Below are 5,097 nucleotides of genomic sequence, written 5' to 3'. Positions count from 1 at the left end.
TTGAAAGAGTCAAAGCATGCTTCAGGCTCAAATGTGCAGTTCTCAGAAAGGTGTTGCCTCAGTGATGGGGGTCAAATTAATCCAAGACTAAAGGGTATTGTGAGGCCACAATAAGAAATCTTAGAAACAATCTAGAAAGGATCAAACTTATCCCAGGTAACCTAAATATTTCCCCTACATTTTATTTTCAATGACACAAGAGTTATTTTGCTAAAATACAAATACAACTCACTTATGTATAAACATTCAAAGTTTCTCTTTCACCCACATTTTGAGTTCCAAATTTTTTAGTATGGCAGATAGCTTGGTTTCATGACGTGAAAAATGGGTATATTTTTGGTATCCATCTCTTGAGTTTGTATCTGTGTGTAAGGAGATGTTACAGACACACACACACACACACACACACACACACACACACACACATACACATGCACAATCTCTGCCCTCTTCCAGCTATAAAATGCATAAAATAACATTTTAATTATTATTAATCATTCATAATTATAATTTTAATATTAGCATATTGCTTTTTTGTGTACTATCATAGACAATTTGATAAGTTGAGTTAGACATTTAGCAAAGACAAAGATTTTGGCAAAAATAAGCAAAGAATGTTAAAATTGAACAAATAGTTTGATTGATTTTTTGAAAAATTAACACACAAGGAAGTGGGATACCAGTGGTAAAGTATTAACGTTTAATTTTTTCTTTATTTCCCTTTTGTACCTGCCACAAGCGATATTCATAGCTGGATATAATAATTCGTCGGTGTGGCCCAATTGACCAAAGGACTGAAACAAATTCTGCTAAAAGAACCAACATTGGTGTTATGTTAACATTTTAACTCTGCTGAGAACACTGCCAAGCAGCCACCCTTATCAGCAAGAACCTCCGAAGCTGGCATTTCTGCTGGAAAAAGCTCAGGTTACGCAGCAATTTACTGTAGTGCCTGTTGTGCAAACTTTTGGGGAGTGATGCAATTAAAATTAAAATGGAATGTGCTTCAACTCTTTTTTTTCCTGATTGGAAATTCGCAACAGATACTGTCTACAAAATGGGAACTTATTATATAGTCATAGCCCTGATCAATATATTAACATCTCTGAAGGAATATTTTTACTCCTGGAAGTTCTTTTTTTGATCTTATGGGTCAAATGTTTAGTTTTACACAGTTACCCATGTGTATAAGACACAAAAGTGTCACAACAGTTTAACTAATAATATGTGATGCATTATGGCATATGTATTTTTTAATTCTATCCTATTATATTTTATTCCATTGTATTTTTAAATACTGGTTACAATCCACACAATTGACTTTATGACCCTCTAGTGGATTATGACTTGTAGTTTATATGTACTGAAGTATTACTCTAGTCTCTTGATGACAGAACCAAGCTTTAACAGTTTATAGTGGTATCTCCCTTCTCATTAGTGCCTTCTAAGATACTTTGAGAGCTGCTAGAGGTAAGATGCTTAGCTAAATCTTTTACCTACGTTACCATCTGCCATATATATATATATATATTTAATAGAGACAGGGTCCCACTACCTTGCTGAGGCTGGTTTTGAACTCCTGGCCTCAAGTGATCCTACTACCTTGGTTTCTCACAGTGCTGGAATTACAGGTGGGAGATACCACTCCCACCCTGCCTTCAATCTTCATGTCAGATTCTGATATGGTGTTGGGAGTCACTGGGAACTTCATGGAGTGAATTTTGCAGCTGATGGCACAATAAGCAGGAGGTTCTCTGGGCTGCTGGAACTCTGGGCACTACTAGTTGTCATCACTTCTACAAGTCTGTTTGGTTCCTAATCCAAATGGTATTAAATATTTTAATAAATGCATTATTTTCTGGGAGGGTTGAGAAATACTAAAATATCTTCCATAGACTTAATTAAGATTCTTTCACGTGTCCTCTTCTTCCCCGATCACTTCCTTCCGCGTCTAGAGAAAGACTGGCTTTAAACCTATGAGCTTCTGAGTCAGTCAGTCTTGGATTTGAATTTAATTCCACCTCAAAGACCTTGTACTCCAGTTTCCTTACCTATAAAATAAGACTCATGATACCAGCCTCCCAGCATTCTTGAAATTATTAAAATGACAGTGCACTGACAATCTCAAGCACTGCATATAATTAAGAATTGAAATCTAATAAATAATTATTACTTCCCTTCTCTTCTTTTGGTGCTTTATCTCCAGAGCATATGTTTCAATGTGTGGTCGTCACAAACCCTGAGCTAACAACCCACTAAAGAACCACAGACAAGCAAGACGTTTTCTTCAGCAAGACCACAACCCAAAGCTGGAGTGCCAGAGCCAGTAAGGAAAAATTTAACACAATTAATATAAACCACAGTTTTCAAAAAAATCACAAACCCCCACAGAACATGTCAACTGCTATGTTTATAATACTATGAAGTATTCCTAGGCTCTGGTCATTGAGAGGCTGCCTTAACTCTTTCTTTAGTGAAAAAAAAAATAGCAAGAAATATACATAGTATGTAACTAAGTCAATTATGTATTTCTTCATGGAGTTAGACACAACAAAGGTGTTGTACCACTGTCCACTTTGTATGGGTGGCAGCAAAACTTGAAAGCAAAGGAGCCACTAAGCATAAACAGAGTGAGGACTATTAAGTCTTATCATCAGTCCTGTTATCTGTCTTCTATTCTGTAATTCCAGAGTCCCATATCTCCACTCCCATAGATCTACCTCTAAAATCAGTTGTAATTCTTATTTATCTTTCTAATCTGTTCCTCTAGAGGAATAAGGTTTATGCTGGAAATTATATCAGGAAAATCTTCAAGGCAAGTCAGAGTAAAGCAGAGCCACACCACTCATTTTGCTGCCCAATTAGGAAGGATGCCAGTGCTCGGCATAGAGCAGTAAGTCCAGATTTTGCAAGTATATTAGATTGTACCACTCAAATCTGAAAGATACAATAAAAATTAAAGAAGATAATGGAATTTAGGAAACTGTGCTTCCATTTTAGAGATAGCATCTTTGTGTTAATAATTGCATGGGTTTACAACTTGTGCCTATAACAGTGGCACTCAACTTTGTTAAGACAAGAAGGGATTTCTTATGGTAGGTTTCAGAACACCAGTGCTCTTAAAAACTTCAGAAGCTTGGTATGATGTTGTCATAAGTTATATCACAGAAAGTGGTATATTAGGAAAAGAAAAAGAATTCTACTTCCCTCTCAAAAGCAAATAATTTTTAATAAACAAGTTCTAGGAGTAACATACATAATTCTACAAATGATGAGCTGATTCTTGAAATTTCTCATGTTTTAGCATGGCTGTTACTGTGGATAAATAGAAATTTTACTCTTCCTGAGTATTTACTGACATCAATACTTTGGGATGGGTCTGGCAATTATTAAAAGCAGATGTTTTCTATTGTTTTTTAGTTCTTTAGCACAAAATAAAGAAGTTTGGGCAGCTAGCTGTTAATGCCCAGGCAGAGTCATTTCATAAATCTTTTCTAATAAATGGATAGGGTAGAATTTTACACTAATTTTCATTTTATATAGAAAGTGGTTGAAACTAAAATTTCAAACAAGCAATAGATTAAAAATTATTCTAATATGCCTTAAGAATATAAATGCATGCTTCATTAAAATTTCTGATACTCAAAAATTTTAAAGATAAATCAGAAGATGTTTCTTTGAAAATATTTCTTTTTTTTTTTTCTGTATTCATAAGACTTTACCAGAGTGGTTCTGTTTAGTTAAGTGTTTTAGTCAAATTGAGCGGCTCTAAAAGAATTCCATAGGCTAGGTGGCTTAAACAAAAATTATTTCACTGTTCTGGAGCCTGGGGAGTCCAAGATTAAGATGCTGGCAGATTTCATGCTTGGTAAAGGCCCTCTTCTCAGTTTGCAGATGGTGGCCTTCTTGTTGTGTCCTCATAATGCAGAAAGGGAGAGAGAGCCAAAGCTTGAAAGCTCACTGACCTCTTATTATAATGGAACTTATCCTATCATGGGAGCCATATCTTCATAAACTCATCTAAACCTAATTACTTCCCATGATTCCATCTTCTAATATTAGCACATAAGGGAGTCAAGTCTTCAAGGTCTGAATTTCAAGGAGACACAAACATTCAGCCTATGACAGTAAAGTTGTAAAACACCACTTCTATTTTGTTATTTAACAAATCTTTACATAACACTTTACGTGCGCTAATGGTTTACACATGTTAACAATCAATATTTCTAACAACCCTGCGAGGCAGGCACTATTATAAGCTCTTCTACAGGGGAGAAACATGAGCAATTAAAGCACCAATTACCAAGGTTCATGAAGCAAGTTAGTGGTATAGTTGAGACTTCAACCCGGAGAGCCTTATCAAGTGAGCTCTACCGCAGGGCATCCAGGGAACTCTCTATTCCTAAGGCAGTCCTGCTTCTTTATCCTCCTGCCATTCCCAGCCCTTCTTATATCAGTGGCAGAATATCTCACGTATCCCTGAAGTCTGCATCCACCGCCAATAATTAAGACAGAGAATTGTAGGCCTACGGCTTAATTTTTAAAGGGAGTGGGGAATTGAAATTGATGGTGAAAAGTCAGTAATCCAATGAGAAGGCATCAGCTAAACAGGCTTGGAAATGCTTCACTGACATTCCTCTAGAACTAAAACTTTCTTGATAGCTGTTTCTCTAAAGGGAACCAATCCCAGGATGCTGGTAAATACGGATGGCATGGTAATGCAATTATATTAGTAATCTGAGATATATATATATATATCAGAAACGTCTGCTTGTGCTTAGGGGAGTAAACTTGGTGTCTAAGGCCTTTTCTGCCCAGGGACAGTACTAGAAAAGACGGACCGCTGGAGCCCAATAGGCCCTTTGTAGCTCCCCAGTGACTTCCATGGATCAAAACACAGCCTCCCACACAACAACAAAAAAAGTGATGCTGCTGGAATTACTAGAGTTCGAGATATTCCAAGGTTTCAAAGAGGGGAAAGATGGGAGATTGAAAAACTGTGTGCTAAAATAAATACTGAATTGACCCTTGACAATGGTCTGTTCCCGCACCCAACCCCTGGCTCCACTGCATTAAACACACACACACACACACACA

Source organism: Sapajus apella, unplaced genomic scaffold (genome assembly GCF_009761245.1).
Source record: "Sapajus apella isolate SASKATOON/1434 unplaced genomic scaffold, GSC_monkey_1.0 scaffold121, whole genome shotgun sequence".
Lineage (NCBI taxonomy): Eukaryota > Metazoa > Chordata > Mammalia > Primates > Cebidae > Sapajus > Sapajus apella.
The sequence above is the reverse complement of the archived record's forward strand: the minus strand, read 5'-3'. Positions refer to the sequence as shown.